A 19213-nucleotide genomic window follows, 5' to 3' on the forward strand; every position below is an offset into this window, starting at 1 on the left:
AACGAACTATAATATAACAATGACCATATTCCTGACTTGGTACAGGACATTTTTTAAAGAAACAAAGGGTGGGTTGAACCTGGTTTTATGGCATGCCAAACATCCAGTTTTAATGGCCATGTTAAATATAACATTTAAATGATAACACAACATTACAGGACTACACTACCAATAAATAGGAGAACATCTTTGACAAAGAAACACACGAACAAAATGCACCAGGTTTAAAATTTAATACGTCAGAAGTGCGTTTCGTTCACACAAGACTTACTAGTGACGCCCAGATACAAAAGTTTAAAAGCCAAAACAGGTACAAAGTTGAACATCATCGAGGACCAAAAGTTAAAAAAAGTTGTGTTTAACAGGGTTTTCTGTTTGAGACTTGAACATCCCTATAATGAGGCCCCTCATGGGGGGGTCCTAGTAATCACATAATCACCATTTTTTTTGCCAATATAATCACATAATCATTAAATATTTGCTTATCTTTAGTAATCAAATAATCATAAACTAAAAATACAGTCCTAGGTAATCAAATAATCATGAAATATTTGGCTTAATAATCAAATAATCATTAAAAAAACGGCCAAGTAATCACATAATCAAAAACCCCATGAGGGCCCTTTATAATTTAGAATAATTTATACTATTGCAAACAGTAAATTTTATAAAATGACTATATAAAAGATATACATGATAAAGTATTAACTAATTACAGAAAACAACCGGATACATTACATAAACCCAAAAAATGACGTCTCATTTGAATTTGTAAAACAGCACACAAAGAATGAAGTCACATTGAATGAATAAAACTATCTGTCAAAAATAAGATAGATTTAGGATTGATTTAAGATTACATGTATATTTGTATTAAATACTGATATTACATTTATTAACAATGAAAATTGAAATACTTATATTTGATTGATGTTCAAATTTCAAATTTAATGCCCAACTCATCACTATTGACTACATCGAGGCGACAAAGTTTCATTGGTGAAAGAGGCAAGAGTGTCCAGAGAGAAGCACCGACCTTCGGTTGAAAAGCTAGCAATCTCTGTCAATTAAGAATGGAGTCGAATGCCATGTGCTGAATTCAAGTTCACAACCAAAGTGTTGATAGGCAAAGTTTAAGTTGTTGTGGTCTAAACTTTTAAATCGAAATACATATATACTTCTACAACAAAATTTGTTTTACACGCACATGTATAAAAATTGCGGTTTTTATCCAAAGCAATCATAGGTTTGAACGTAGTTTTCAATTAATACTTGTTTATATTTTTTCGTTTGGGCTTGTATCATATTTTCCCTCCGGTTTATATGATCCGTTCATCCTATATTGACTCTTAAAATTCAAGAGTCTATCTTAAATTGAGGGTAAATTATATGGCTTTCCAAATACCATTTCGATCCCTAACATCACTGAAGAGACGTATATTGTCGAAATCTAGATCTGGTGTACACAAAAAATATTGACACCTTGGGTTTGTGGCATAACTTCTTTGCCACAAGTTTATTGTTTTCTGTTTAGTATTAAATTTATATTAAGATCCATTTTGTTACATCTCGTGATCAATTCTATTTGGAAATCGCCAATGGCAGTCAGCAGGGTTAAAGAACATCAGTTGTTCGACCTGTTAGTCAAATGCGTTTTGTTTAAATATACTTTTTCACTTTTTTGGTCTTTTGGAAAATGTTGTTTGTGCTGTATTTAGACCCTTCTACAACGAAATTTGTTTTACACGCACACGTATAAAAATTGCGGTTTTTATCCAACGCAATCATAGGTTTGAACGTAGTTTTCAATTTAGACTCGTTTATATATATATACATATATATATACAACTCGTCTAAACATCAACCCAACAATGTTAGATCTGTGTAAATTTGCTTTCGAAAATTTTTTGTTCTTCCCTCACCGGGATTCGAACCCATGCTACTGAGATATGTCTTTGTAGCATTTTCCAGTATTGGCCCAGTAACTACATTTTCTGACCTTGTCTCTACAGTCTACAAAAGCGATAATACGACTGACATCTTGATAAATACTATTTATTACCGATTAGGCCTTGCAGTTTAATACATACGGTGGTCATAGACACTAAGTACACTAAGTAATTGACCAATTACCTTTAAAAGAAGGGTTATGGTTTGCTCTTAAAACAATATTCTGATCTCCAACTTTATGAGAAAAACATATATTGTGGTCAAGCAGGTGACAAACTAATGTTCTGATTTCTGATTTTCGGTATACATGTATTGTATAATGCTTATTTCGGAAAATATATTTTGGTGATGGCGTTGTTAATCTTAATATGTTTTTACTCAGAAAAAAAGACATACCCGCTATTTGAAGCCACATGATCGGGCTACAAATGTTATTTTTTTCAATACATGGACATGAACAGTATTATGCTGGACCCGTATGCATATTTCTGTCTATTCGAAATAACATAAAAAATGTGGTGCACACTGTTAAATAACCCGCTACGCGCGCTATTCAGTGTGCACCAAATTTTTTATGTTATTTCTTCATAGACAGAAAAAATATTACAGTCATTCCTTAAATGAACATACATTTAGTATGTTATGAAGATTTAAGTAAGGAGCCTGTAATTCAGTGGTTGTCGTTTGTATATGTGTAACATATTTGATATCGTTCATTTTTTGTACATAAATAAGGCCGCTAGTTTTCTGGTTTGAATTGCTTTGTCAGTTCGGGGACTTTTAAAGCTGAGTATGCGGTATGGGCTTTGTTCGTTGTTGAAGGTCGTACGGTGACCTATAGTTGTTAATTTCTGTGTCATATTGGTCTCTTGTGAAGAGTTGTCTCAAACATGGCAATCATACCACATCTTCTTTTTTTTTGTAATCAATGAATTTTGTAAAAGATTTAATGACTGGAGAATTTCAGAAAAGGTATCAAAAGTTCACATGAATATTTTTAGCGCTTATCTGAACATTCATTACTATATAAGTATAGTGTATTTACTTTCAATTCTAAGTTTACTAATCGATCCATGGTGGTCATTGATATAGTATACAGACCCTCTCTATTTAATAAACTCTGTGACAACCGTGGATAGTAAATTTGAAAATAATAGCAGATAGAATTCTGAAAATACACTTTATTCTTTGTATATGTATGTTCAAAGTATACAGAAAAACGCAAACCGGAAGTTTAATCTGACTTAAAATTTCGTCCAATGTCGGGACAATATTCGGATGCCTTTTTTCTCGTTTTTCTCCCAAAATAACTCAATCTGAATAATCATATGAATGGATGACAAATGCGACTATGCAATTTACCTATAGGACATAGAGGTGTGTTGATTAATTTATTGTGGAAAGAAGAGAAGCGACACACAAAATGAGGTCTTCTCGTTTAATAGTATATAACTCAATCTGAATAATCATATGAATGGATGACAAATGCGACTATGCACTGTACCTATAGGACACAGAGGTGTGTTGATTAATTTATTGTGGAAAGAAGAGAAGCGACACACAAAATGAGGTCTTCTCGTTTAATAGTATAGATAGATGTTCATGACGAGAAGCATGCCACATGCCATCTATTGACCACCATCAAAGAGTTGTTACAAGGGTTATCAACGTACAAAGAGCACGGAATAATGTCTACACGAGGCATCTGATTAAACGACCCCATTCTGACCGGACGTGGATGCGTACTTGTACATCCCGCACAGCAAAACGGATGCCCCACTTTTGCTACGGTTTTTGGGGAGGTAGTCCAATGGAGACCATTTTTCCAATCCCCAGTCACTCTTTGCGGCCTTGAAATGTAGTGGTTAGGTACTTGTTGATTATGATCAGCTGTACGTGATATTGTGCTATTTGGTTTTGTCTTTGTACATTGTTAACCTTTACTCTATGTTACCATTTAAATATAGGGGTGTCTCAGTATTTATACATACCGCCATTTTGTTACGGTGCTATAGTCATTTTGTACTTTTGCATTCAAATTTGTTTTAAAATTTTATACTTATTAAAGTGCGTAATTGCCATTTTGTGTTTCTCTGTTGAAATAGTTTTAAATTTTGTTTTCTATGCATTCAAATGTTAAAATAATGTTGACTGTGATACATTGTGCCCAAAATTTTGATATTTTAACCGTTTGCTTTACCCAATGATTGTTTTTAATATAATGGAATTCTATGTGAGTCTGAGAGTGACTCTCATACAAGTGAGAGACTTAGCTATCTATAATAATGCCAGGTTTAATCTACCAGTTTCTACATAAGGTTATGCTGTACCAAATCAAGTATACAGTTGTTATCAATTCGTTTAGTGTGTTAGAGGTTTTAGATTTTTTTCATTTGCTAAAAGACCGTCCGTTCTCAATTTTTCTTAATATTTCATCTATTGCTGCTGACTATAAAGAAATACAGAATTGGAAGCCTGATCAATATTTTCACATAATAATGTTAAAGACTTCGAAAAACAATTCTTATTCATGTTTATCACACTTTAAATAACCGGAGACCGTTTATTTTTGATCAAACATGATTGAATTGTGTAGATATAAAATCAGTTACGGATATCAATATTTGCAGTTACGTATATCATTCACAATTGATTTACTTCAGTTACCCATATCATCACGATATTTTAGATGGCTGTTTTCTCCATTTCAGCGGTTGAATTATGAATAAAACATTTAGTATTTCAGTTTCAAATTTAGTATTACGTTAAAAAAGACATGACATACCGAAGAATAATACATTATTATTACAAATTTGACAAAAGAAAAATTGACCAGAAACATCGTCCGCCATCTTTGGATATACGTAACTGCAGTTACGGAGATCACATTTACCCCAGTGAATACGTACAGTAAACTCATTTTAAAACAAGTCCGAGTCCGATGTTAGAATAGGTAACAAAAGATAAGAAAGCAAAATTACAATGATATATAGATGCACATAATAGATTTCTAACGTTGTTAAACAAACAAGGATGTCACATTTGCGTTTACATTCCACGATAACTAAGATGTCCTTTAATGAATAAGAAATTAAAGACATATGAAAACCATAGGATTTCACCGCAACACAATATATACATTTCAAAAATTCATTCTTATTTTTTTCTCATATTTGTCATTCATAGAGATTTATTGCAGGGCACTTTTACATGATATTTTTCATATTATATGTATTATAAGTCTGCGGTGAATATGAACTGTAGAACCTTAGGCTCTTAGGCTGATATTAATCCTTTTGATAATCATACATCTGATATATTTTTTATACTTTTTGTTAAAGAAGTTGCTCTAATTAAGGTACAGAAGTTAACTGATGTGATTATTTAGCTCATCGATAGACAATTCAATGTTACAAAATTAAGGCTGGCACTCAAGGAGGGGTTTCAAAAAAATAGCGAGAGAGGGAAGCAAAGTATTCAATTTTTTCTGACTTGATTTTTTTGGTTTATCTTTTATATATTTTGCAATCAAATTCGTACACAAGCTTTGATTTGGTTATTTTTGGAAAAATCAAAAAAAAAAAAAGAAAAGAATTAAATGAGAGAGAAAAAAAACATTTAGTCCGAATGATAACTGTCTTCAATCTTCTTTGAAGAGTTTCATATAAGTTCCCTTTCTTTTTTAGTATGGCAGCATTGTAAACGATTTGAAAGTATAAAGGTCAATAGTATTACAAAGTGCAAGACTAGAACTACTGTTTCTGGAATATTTTTAAAATTTTTTAGCAGGTATCATTCCCTTAATGAACAAAAGTGAAAGTTAAAAACGTACCAGAGTACAAATGCAATCAGTTAAACATCATTTGTAGAAAATTTCTAAAATTCAAACTGTCTTGGATTCTATGTTGAAAAAACATATGTACCAGAAAATAGAACTTACTTTGTTTGGTATGACTGAATTCAGTTACGTAACAACATTTTCAGATGTTTATATATACCATTTGGTTAAGTTATTATATGCAATTTTAACCTTCGTAAGATACTTCATGATATAATAATATAAATTACATGCTATATATACATGTAATTAGTATATAATACCTAATTTTAGGACTGTCATTTTCGTTTCGTCACATAAATGACAATAATTTTAAATGTTTGTCTCCTTACATGTTACTCAGTGAAATTTAGAAATTAAGAAAATTAGCCTTGAAATTTATGACAGGTTGTTGACAAATAATTTTGATAATATTTGGGTTTAGTTGATTTTCATTCGCACAATTTTGACATTTGAGCAACATGTTTTGAGACTTTATATTTGATACAGAAACTTCTTTAGATATTACCCCTACAAGCACCACTGCATGAATAACGATTAATACTTAAATATTACCCCTAATGTCGACACTACAGAAGAGTACAGGTATATATATAAAAAAATGCTGTGATGATTTATATTTGTCACAGATTCCTACTTTTGTTATTAATTCTACTACCAACACTATAGGAATGCAGATTTTAAATTATTCAGAGATCACTACTACTAGTAGCACTACACGAATACAGATATCTACTTTAGATATCACCGCAACTAGTAACACTACAGAAATACAGATTAATACACGTCTTTTTCTACAAAAGACACATCATTGACGCTCGAATAAAAAACTAATAAAAGTACCATGTTGAAGAGAATCGAGTTCCCAAAACCCTCAAAGGCTTTGCAAACAACTGCTATCATAGTTATATTTTCTGTGGGTGGGAAATCCTTAGCCTTTCGAAAAATACAGTTTTGTTAACAGTTAATGATGACTATATCAATAATAATTCTATACAAAAGTGCAGTCAACACTATGTTGCATATCTATATCATCTAAAAGAAAAATATCAAATATATGAAAGTCATATAATATTCCATTATATTGACAACAATATGTAAGCAACACAAACAGACATAATAAATAACAATGTAAAAAATTAGGATACAGCAGTCATCATTGTGTTAAAATCGTAATCATTACAAAACAAAGAAAAAATTAATGGCATATTGTCAGGAACCTCATGTTCAGGTGTTGTCATTTGTTGATGTAGTTCATAAAGGTTTCTCGTTTCTATATATATATACTTTTTCACTTTTTTGGTCTTTTGGAAATTGTTGTTTGTGCTGTTTTTATACCCTTCTACAGCGAAATTTGTTTTACATGCACACGTATAAAAATTGCGGTTTTTATCCAACGCAATCATAGGTTTGAACGTAGTTTTCAATTAAGACTCGTTTATATGTTTTCGTTTGCGCTTGTATCATATTTTCCCTCCGGTTTATATAATCCGTTCATCCTATATTGACTCTTAAAATTCAAGAGTCTATCTAAAAATGAGGGTACTTTTTATATGACCTTCCAAATACCGTTTCGATCTCTAACATCACTGAAGAGACATTTATTGTCGAAATCCGGATCTGATGTACTCAAAAATTATTGACACCATATGTTTGTGGCATTACATCGTGGCCACAAGTTAAATTTTTTTTCTGTTTAGTATTAAATTTATATTAAGATCCATTTTGTTACATCTTGTGATCAATTTTATTTGGAAATCGCCAATGGCAGTCAGCAGGGTCAAAGAACAGCAGTTGTTCGACCTGTTAGTCAAATGCGTTTTGTTTAAATATACTTTTTCACTTTTTTGGTCTTTTGGAAAATGTTGTTTGTGCTGTTTTTAGACCCTTCTACAACGAAATTTGTTTTACATGCACACGTATAAAAATTGCGGTTTTTATCCAACGCAATCATAGATTTGAACGTAGTTTTCAATTTAGACTCGTTTATATTTTTTCGTTTGCGCTTGTATCATATTTTCCCTCCGGTTTATATGATCCGTTCATCCTATATTGACTCTTAAAATTCAAGAGTCTATCTAAAAATGAGGGTACTTTTTATATGACCTTCCAAATACCGTTTCGATCCCTAACATCACTGAAGAGACATATATTGTCGAAATCTAGATCTGGTGTACACGAAAAAATATTGACACCTTGGGTTTGTGGCATAACATCTTGGCCACAAGTTTATTGTTTTCTGTTTAGTATTAAATTTATATTAAGATCCATTTTGTTACATCTCGTGATCAATTTTATTTGGCAATCGCCATTGGCAGTCAGCAGGGTTAAAGAACATCAGTTGTTCGACCATTTTGTTGACCTGTTAGTCAAATGCGTTTTGTTTAAATATACTTTTTCACATTTTTGGTCTTTTGGAAAATGTTGTGTGTGCTGTATTTAGACCCTTCTACAACGAAATTTGTTTTACACGCACACGTATAAAAATTACGGTTTTTATCCGACGCAATCATAGGTTTGAACGTAGTTTTTAATTCAGACTTGGTTATATATATGTCAATCGGTTCAAGTCTAGACGTGTCATGAATGAACGTAATTGACGACCAAATAACTGATATCACGACCAGATAAATAGATAAATAAATAGATTGTTAATTTGTGAAGACATATGTACTTAAACTAAAGAAATCGTCAAAAATCAAACGCATTTACGTTTTTGCAAAGTGTTAGTTTTTTCTATAGTTATAATCCCACAATAGCGCAAGTATTTTAACAGCAAACAAAACATTGGCCATAATTAAAATTAAAACACATCTTTGTCACGTTGATCCTTGAATTCTGTGAGAGAAATTAAAGCATTAGACACAACGTCGGCAAAACTTATAAATCTAGTCAATGACCTTCCAATAAGTCAGTTTGACAAATTCAAGGATGACTTTCGTTATTTACTACAACGTTAACCTCTAGAAATTAAAGGTGACTAATTCTGAAACCCCACTGACTATATTCATATGTTAAACAATTCTGCAAAAGTAGAAACAAAGTGTATTAAAGATATACGAAAGAAATTAGCCTTGGTATAAAATTACAAACCGACTTGGATCAATGAATTTGAATAGGGGACCATCCAATCCATCATTAGGAATAGGATTTGTAAATATCTTTCCTCCAACTGCATATTAGATTCATGAAAGGGTTCTGCTGCACCAAAGCACCCCCGTAAATACGGATCTGATAATTAGTTTTCCTAAATAGTTTACCAGTAAAAGTAAGCAAATAAACTATTTAAGACCGGTTCTTCTTTTAATAACATATCTAGATACTGGTACACATATATCTCTTTTTAGACATACACAAAAAGCGTACATGAGTGATAAATTACATAGACTTAAAACAGTTAGAAACTTATTAAATGGCAAAATCAAAAGATCAAACACATCAAACGAATGGATAACAACTGTCTTATTCCTGACTTGGTACAGGTATTTTCTACAGGTATGTAGAAAATTTTTGATTTGAACCTGGTTGTCTATCTAGCTAAACCGCTCACTTAATTGACTTAAATGATCCTTTTTCGTGATATGTACCTTATTCTGAAGTCATAATGCGGATAATGAATATATAGCATGAGACGTTTAGCGTGTGTTTTTTCTTCATTTGAATATTCAAAATGAATTAAAAAGATTTTAACATCGGTTACCTACTGTTGTCTTTTAATTTGTTTTAACCCAAATATTTGAATACTTTGGTGCTCATCAATTCTTCACATTTATAGTGTTACAAATAATGATCTTTTCGTAGAAATTGTTTGGTGGTATCTATTTGTGTTATGTGAATCATCGAATGAGTCTATCAACAGGGTAATCAAACTTATTTTTGATATTTTTATAATGAACAACGGTATAGAATAATACTTTAGATCTTTTAGAAAACAATTTTGAATCATATCACCACTAGCAGTAGCCATTGATAACATAGAGGACTGCTTTTTATGTGGACTATAGGTAAAATCAATCAACTCATCAAGATACCGCAAAATAATTTCGTTCTTTAGATGGGCGTTTTGTCTACAAATGATTCATTAAGTGAAGCCCAAATCTACACGTTAAAGGACAGTTCAATAACGAAATTAAGGTCCCAAATTTCCGAAAGGACGTGCCAAATATTCGTAAAATAATTTATCCCAGGGTAGAAATTCCTTAGTTTTTAAGACAAAAATTTCTTAATTTCGGCATATAACGCGGCTCTCTCTCTATTCTAGTAAATAGTTATCAAAGGTACCAGGCTGATAATTTTATAAGCCAGAGGCTCAAATCAAAAAAGTTTGAAAGCCAAAAACAAGTACAAAGTTGAAGAGAATTGAGGACCCAAAATTCCAAAATGTTGTGCCAAAAAAAGTAATAAATCGATATACGCATGGTATATCATAGCAATACCCTATTAGTCCAGTCAAACTCGGATTTAACCTTAAACTAATTGCAACAGAAAATGTTTTAGTTCTTATTTATAACATTATGCCCTTTATATACACAGCAAAAAGTCCCATAAAATCTTACTTGAGGAAAACTCAAAATCAGCATTTTTAATTTCCTATGGAAATTAACATTGGAAGGGGAGATAACTCTTGCAAAAATGAGTCTTTTTTGTCAGTTTTTGGTTGTTTTTTCTTGAAATTGATGTAAACTATGATACTTTGATGGGTTATAAGTTTGTATTTGACTAAATTATATAATCTTCTGCTCATGAAATGTACAAACCCGAAGTGTTATGGGTAGTTGTATTTTTTTCGTGCATTTTTCATTAAAGAAATTGCAAATTTGAAGCTTTGTAAGCATTTTGAAAAAATAATGTGAACATTTGGTATTGTTTATATCTGTATATTATATTTTTTTAGCAACTTACTTATCTAAAGAAACTTTAAACCACAAAAAGAAGAATACATGCTTAATTACATTTATTAAATTTGAGATTCTTTACCTTGACATGTTGAAAAATTCGAATAAATGGTCAAGTAATGAATTACGAAGTCTAGATTATAGCTTGATGAAATATATGAAAACACCTTTAGAGTTGTTTGTTGTACTCTAAAGACCGCTAAAAAATCAATACATTCCGATGAATAGAAGCGGTAAAGTTATAAATTGGTATCAATTTTTATTGATATTTCTGCCTTTTTTGCAAGAGTTATCTCCCTTTTCAATGCAAATCTCCATAGGAATTTTAAATGGTGATTTTTTTAGTCTTCCTCAAGTTAGATTTTATGGGACTTTTTTCTGTTTATATTTGGGGTATAATGTTAAAGATGAAAACTTAAAAATCTTCTGTTACAATTACTTTCGGGTTAGGGTCAAATTTATGCTAGATTGACTGGACTATATGTGTTTTAAAAATATGTTAATGAATATGTTTTCAGAAAGATTGAGCAGAACATATACACATTAATGATAAAATGGACAAACAAAACAAACCAAACCCAATAAAGGCGAAAAACAAAACAAATACAAATATAAAGCAAACAACAATGAAATCAAAATATTTTATTTATAAAATGCCAGTAAATGACAATCTATCGGAAGAACGTCATTTTTACAGGTTTTTGTTTTTCTATTCTTTAGTTAGTATCTGTTGGAAGGTCAGTGATGAGCTAAACAAATCGTCAACAATGGTTGTTTTTCTCTTTTGAAGTCACCAATCAATACGCAATCTTGAATTGATCAATTAACAGTTTTCTCTAATAAAAGATGATTTCAAAGAAAAATGGACAAATATAACTCTAAAGTGATGATAGCGACATTTCTGTTTTCACAGTTATCTATGTTTGATTATTTTCCACCCGAATAGAGTTATAGATAAATTGCAAAATGCGAATCTGCAGATGTACAAAACAATAAATGGTGATGATAGTCATAATCTTCTAAGATTGTGTGTATGTAGTTGTATACCAAACACATTAAATATGATTTCAAATTTTTCGTAATCTTCTTATTTGTTTAGTGTGTTTAACATCTTATTTTCTTTTAAATTTTTTGAGCATTAATGTTATGCATAATAATGTGAACGAACTTGTTTTGTGTAGTCATAAAAGGTTAAGGCTACTGAACAAAATTTTCATTTTTTCATTTTTTGATATTTTTTTTCATTTTAAAATTGCTTGGTTTTGTGCTGAATTTTCCAATTATTGTGAAAAACACCATCTTCAGCGTCATGTTTAAACAAATGAACTGAGGTTATATATAAATGTTATATACGGACATTCGATGGACACCAAAACAAAGGACAAATTTGTAGACAGCAATTATATCAAGGCAAATCAAATGGACAAACACCAACGAATACAATATTAAACGAAAGTATGAAAAACGATAGCAGCGAAACGCTAATTATATTTATCAAAGGTACCAGGATTATAATTTAGTACGCCAGACGCGCGTTTCGTCTACATAAAACTCATCAGTGACGCTCAGATCAAAATATTTATAAAGCCAAACAAATACAAAGTTGAAGAGCATTGAGGACCCAAAATTCTAAAAAGTTGTGCCAAATACGGCTAAGGTAATCTACTCCTGGGGTAAGAAAATCCTTAGTTTTTCGAAAAATTCAAAGTTTTGTGAACAGAAAATTTATAAAAATGACCATATAATTGATATTCATGTCAACACCGAAGTGCTGACTACTGGGCTGGTGATACCCTCGGGGACGAAACGTCCACCAGCAGTGGCATTGACCCAGTGGTGTGAATAGTTATCAAAGGTACCAGGATTATAATTTAGTACGCCAGACGCGCGTTTCGTCTACATAAGACTCATCAGTGACGCTCATATCAAAATATTTATAAAGCCAAACAAATGCAAAGTTGAAGAGCATTGAGGACCCAAAATTCTAAAAATGTGTGCCAAATACGGCTAAGGTAATCTACTCCTGGGGTAAGAACATCCTTAGTTTTTCGAAAAATTCAAAGTTTTGTAAACAGAAAATTTATAAAAATGACCATATAATTGATATTCATGTCAACACCGAAGTGCTGACTACTGGGCTGGTGATACCCTCGGGGACGAAACGTCCACAAGCAGTTGCATCGACCCAGTGGTGTAAATAGTTATCAAAGGTACCAGTATTATAAGATAGATATAAACATACAGCAATGAAATCATTTTTACACACAGATGAAAGTTTACAAATAGTAGAAAAACACAAATTAAAATTCGACGTACAACAGCGAAAAAAGTCATATGTATAAAAATTAAAAAGGTACCAGGCATATAACTTGATACGCCAGAAGCGCGTTTTATCTCTATAAGACTCGTCAGTGACGCTCAGATCAAAATAGTTAGAAAGCTAAAGCAAGAACAAAGTTGAAGAGCATTGAGGACCCAAAATTCCAGAAATGTTGTGACAAATACGGCTAAGGTAATATAGAAACATAAGCGATAGCTATTCTAACACTGCATGGAATGTAAATCTAATTCATTAAATATAACAGGATACAAAAGGCAAGATTCGAATTTTCTATATGTATCTGACACTTATTCTAAAATTTGAAACTCCAGAATGATCGATCCTCCATAAAGACATAAGTCAACACAGATCTCATTAATTTTAATGCATTAAATAATAACGTTTTATCTTAAATTGATTTAGAACTATCGTACTCATAAATCACTACAGAGCTCCATGTGTTGAGATGATTAAAACGTATTGTGTAATTATCACTGTTAAATAATTTAATTTGTAGTAATAACCTGTTTGAACAGATCAATTATTAGTTGGCCTGTAATCAATGGTACCCTTTGACTATATGTGGTAATAGCTTTGTCTCCTAGATAACTATTCTGCAGAAAACATTTAACAAGTAGCCCATGACATATAATGGCTTTCTGTATTGGTTTTCTTATTCAACATGTTAAAGTTTAATGTTGAGGCTTTCGGAAAACGAAGGGTGTGAATATGAGGTGGTAGTATAACAGATTGTTTGTAATCATGGCAAATAAACACATGCAGAGAAATTCCACTGAAGGAGTAAAATGTGTTTTACAAATAACACAACAGTCGGGTCTAGATAAAAGTTCAACGTTTTTAAATGATCAAAACAAGTTGACCTTTCAAACATGTATAGCATGCTGTCGATATTTTAACTAGACTACTATGTTTATTCACACATCATGTGTTTATCATTCTACAAACTGAGTTCTGAGTTCTGTCGAGTATGAAAGACGAATCTGACTTTATGAATCATGTGTAGTAAATGTAAAATTATAAATGGTTTTTTTTTTAATTTTTGTGAAAAACAAGCAAGCAGTGTTCTTTGCTTGTTGGTTTTATACCACAATTTTTTACAACACAGTATTGTTTTGTAAAAAGTAAAATGACAAAAATACCGAACTTCGAGGAAAATTTAAAATGGAAAGTCCCTAAGCAAATGGCAAAATCAAAAGCCCAAACACATAAAACGAATGGACAACAACTGTTATATTCCTGACTAAGTACAGGAATTTTCTTATGTAGAAAATGGTGGATAAAACCCTGTTTTATAAATAAGCTAAACTTCTCACTTATATGACAGTCGCGTAAAATTCGATTATATTGACAACGATGTGTATACAAAAAAAAAACAATATAGTTAAAAATATCAAAAATAGGGGTACATCAGTCAACAGTACTAGTGTTATTATCTTAATCACTTTAAAAACAAACAAATATATAAACTAAAGTTGTAAACGTAATACTCATAAAGACAAATAAAGGAATAATTTAACACGTTAACAAGGTCTTTGTACCTTCCGATGAACTTTTTCTTTTCCTTTTTTTTTATTTAGAAAAAGCGGCTTTCGTGATTGAGTATGAAATATCTGGAACATTTTAGTGAGATAAAACAAATGAAATAATTGGCAATGATAGATGCAAAAGGTATGAAAAGAAAAAAATAGACATTTATTCATGTTATTAGTTTAAACATATTTATTTGTAGTGGATTGGGAAACAAGTTATAAGAATTTATATTAAACCCTTTCCACTTTTCGGGTGCGAGTGCTGCCTTGTATTAAATTTATTTGACAGCATTCGGAAACATTTTCACGCATAAAACGATTAACTAGTCAAACCCACTAGCGCACGTAAAGTCAATGGAAAAATAGATTGATGCATGGCCTACATTTGGTGTAAACTAAACATGGTATACAAATTACTACCTCATAAATTGAACTAGCTGAAATAGCCCCCGATTATCAATAAAAAGTGAGAGAAAAAAATCTTGTGCAGATTTTTAACAAACACATCGGCCCAGAAACAAATAAGGAGTTAATATACAAATGTACTAAAATAGAGTCAGCGAATAAAAAAAATATTATGAAACCGTTTTCTTACAAATATTTCCAATTGATGAACAATCATGTTATACCTGGAACCTCTCAACGCTTTTAAATAATTGTTCAAATAAGTAACAAAAAAAAACCATAAGAATATGTTGATACATTTGCATATGAGACAACTCTTCATAATTGCAAGAGACCATATAGAGCAACTATAATCATCGTATGGCCTTTAAAAATGAGAAAAATCCATATGTCACAACAAGCTATTGAAGGGCTCATAATGACAACGGTTTATCAATTCAAACGAGAAAACTAAGAGCCTGATGTATGTTCAAAACAAAACATAATACATATGATATATAGCAAAAACAACCCGCGACAATCGCTGAATTACAGGCTCCTGGCTTGGGACACAGAGACACATATCTATCAAGAGGTATATGGCGTTTTTCAATAAAAACGTGATTTCTTGTCCCAGCCACTTTAAAAAAAAAATGTGTTTGATCTTTACAGGTAATTTTTTTGTGCAGTCAGTACATTGAATAAGATTTAACATTTTTAAGCAAAGAAACAGTCTATTTTTTAGAGGGATTGATAAGATATTGATTCCTGAATGGTCCAAAACAACCAAAATAGCATGTCCCTAGACCGCCTGTTCAACATTCATACTCTAGAATATCGTAAAAAAAAATGTAGAAATAAATATTATTTTTACTTAATATAAGTTCTTTGATAATTCAAAAGTATGTTTAGAGCCAACATATTTTAATAAACAGCTTTTAACATAGGATTTTTAATTTCTGAAGGTGTGTCCCTGACAAAATGTCCACTACGAAACGAAGTCAATAAAATTTGCTAATAAACAGTTTAATAAAATATCAATGTAATTTTGTTTGCAATAGATATAAACATTAGGGTCTTACAAAAGAAGTAATGCTTTTGTAACGACAGTTAAATTGTTGGTAAGAAAAATTGAGCACATCAAATGGACCAGAGTCATACCGTATTTTTGTTAATGTCCACTACGAAACGGGTCAAATGTCCTTCAATATCTGGTTTTAAAATCATGAAAAAAATATCAGTGTACAGCTTAATACATGCTTTGATGAATACACTCAGTCTTGTTACTATTGTAATATAGCGATTGCGGGGAAAAAATAAAACAGGTGAATATGTCCCCTACGAAACGGTCACCTTCGAAACAAGTATGGGAGAAAAACGTTTCGTAGTGGACACTACCACTACCATACAGTCTTTTTTTGCTCTTTTTTCAACTATATTCGTGCAAAACAAATAACAAGGGTTAGTTTCATGTAATTTTTAGTATGTTTTTACTAACATAGAATAGGGTTGATGTCAACTACGAAACTTTTTGTCCACTACGAAACGGTTTTGTCAACTACGAAACGCATCATAATGTCCACTACGTAACATGAGTTGTACCTTCATATGTGAAGTACTGTCTAATCTTTATCGATAAAAAAATGGTTCTCCAATTCAGAAAACTAGAGGGTCCAAGGACCCTGTGTCGCTCACCTGATATTTTTATTTACAATTGTTACATGATAAATGCAACTGTTGTACTGTCGTTTAGTTTCAGAGATATAATACTAAAAAGTGCATTTGAAACCTATGCTTTATTTCAGCCATGTGGGCAGGCAGGGTCATCATACACAGTGGTCCCTGGATATCCTAGTGGTGATTTAAACCAAGTTTGTTTAAATTCAACAGTTGTTTAAGGGGAGAATTTTTGTAAAATTTATCTAACAAGAAATGCAAAGTAATGAGAAAGTTGTGAAGTAGTTTTGTTGTTGCGCAACATCCCCCCCCCCCCCCCCCCCTTTGCCAAAAAAACCAAAAAGGTAATAAAAAATTATCATATAAGGGCAATCTATCCTATTAATGATTTCTGCAAAATTCAGTTGATTGTGCAAGGGTTGAGGTCGTTAAAAACTCTCTTTCTTTTGTTGTTGCAGATAGATCTTGACCTGATAAGCAATTTTACCACATGTCAGATTTGCTCTAAATGCTTTGGTTTTTGAGTGATAAGCCAAAAACTGCATTTTACCCCTATGTTCTATTTTTAGCCATGGCGGCCATCTTTATTGGTTGGCCGGGTCACCGGACACAATTTTTAAACTAGATACCCCAATGATGATTGTGGCCAAGTTTGGTTTAATTTGGTCCAGTAGTTTCAGAGGAGAAGATTTTTGTAAAAGATAACTAAGATTTACGAAAAATGGTTAAAAATTGACTATAAGGCAATAACTCCTAAAGGGGTCAACAGACCATTTTGGTCATGCTGACTTATTTGTAGATCTTACTTAGCTGAACATTTTTGCTGTTTACAGTTTATCTCTATCTATAATAATATTCAAGATAATAACCAAAAACAGCAAAATTTCCTTAAAATTACCAATTCAGGGGCAGCAACCTATCAACGAGTTGTCCGATTCATCTCAAAATTTCAGGGCAGATAGATCTTGACCTGATAAACAATTTTACTACATGTCAGATTTGCTCTAAATGCTTCGGTTTTTGAGTGATAAGCCAAAAACTGCATTTTACCCCCTATGTTCTATTTTTAGCCATGGCGGCCATCTTGGTTGGTTGGCCGGATCACCGGACACAATTTTTAATTTAGATACCCCAATGATGATTGTGGCCAAGTTTGGTTTAATTTGGTCCAGTATTTTCAGAGGAGAAGATTTTTGTAAAAGATAACTAAGATTTACGAAAAATGGTTAAAAATTGACTATAAAGGGCAATAACTTCTAAAGGGGTCAACAGACCATTTTGGTCAGGTTGACTTATTTGTAGATCTTACTTTGTTGAACATTTTTGCTGTTCACAGTTTATCTCTATCTATAATAATATTCAAGATAATAACCAAAAACAGCAAAATTTTCTCAAAATTACAAATTCAGGGGCAGCAACCTACCAACGAGTTGTCTGATTCATCTGAAAATTTCAGGGCAGATAGATCTTAACCTGATGAACAATTTTACCCCATGTCAGATTTGCTCTAAATGTTTTGGTTTTTGAGTTATAAGCCAAAAACTGCATTTTACCCCTATGTTCTATTTTTAGCCATGGCGGCCATCTTGGTTGGTTGGGCGGGTCACCGGACACAATTTTTAAACTAGATACCCCAATGATGATTGTGGCCAAGTTTGGTTTAATTTGGTCCAGTAGTTTCAGAGGAGAAGATTTTTGTAAAAGTTAACGACGGACGACGACGACGGACGACGACGACGGACGACGACGACGGACGACGGACGCCAAGTGATGAGAAAAGCTCACTTGGCCCTTCGGGCCAGGTGAGCTAAAAATGAGATCTTGGAGTTTCTAGTATATAAAGTAAACAAACTTGAATGTCTATAGGATACATTTAAAATTGCAATAAGATGTGTGTTTAGAAGCAGTTTCGTAGTGGACAAATGTCCCCTACGAAACAGTACACAAATTATGAAAATAATATCATTTTAAAGAGTATTTAAGATTGCACTTTTTGTTTACAAACAGGTCTATAATAGAGGTATTCAAAATAACTCTTGAAATAAAATTTTAGACAAGTTGATTTTCAAATTTTTTAGGTCTAAAAGTCCCGCTTTTATTGAAAAACGCCCATATATATAAGTCTTAGCTCCACAGCTGACATATCTTTAAAGGGTTTCTTTTGACTGTCTAGTCAACAAATACGGATAGAGGCGCAAAGAAACATCTATCAAGTAAAGAGATTCTAACAAACTGAAGGGAGAGATTTGCTTGCATTTAAATTTTTCAAATAACATATCATAACTTTGGCAACATTTTTAATTCATTATTGTGAGTCTTAAGTCAAAATTAACTCTTGACTAAGTCTTTTAGTATAGCTACTATACTATAAGCAAACATCGCGGTAAAAAGTTTTTAATTATAGAATTTTAACCTACTACAAACTTGACTACTAACATCAATGTTCTGCCGGGGTATGCAAAGTACATGTAAAGAAACTTTTTTTTTTAAATTATCACACTTCAAATGACATTTTTAATGAAAAAGGAGGAAGGCCTTATCATATGAAGATATGGGGGAAAGATAATTCATTCAAATCATATACAGGTGTGTCGCCTTA

The sequence above is a fragment of the Mytilus galloprovincialis genome, chromosome 5 (assembly GCF_965363235.1).
Source record: "Mytilus galloprovincialis chromosome 5, xbMytGall1.hap1.1, whole genome shotgun sequence".
Taxonomy (NCBI): Eukaryota; Metazoa; Mollusca; class Bivalvia; order Mytilida; family Mytilidae; genus Mytilus; species Mytilus galloprovincialis.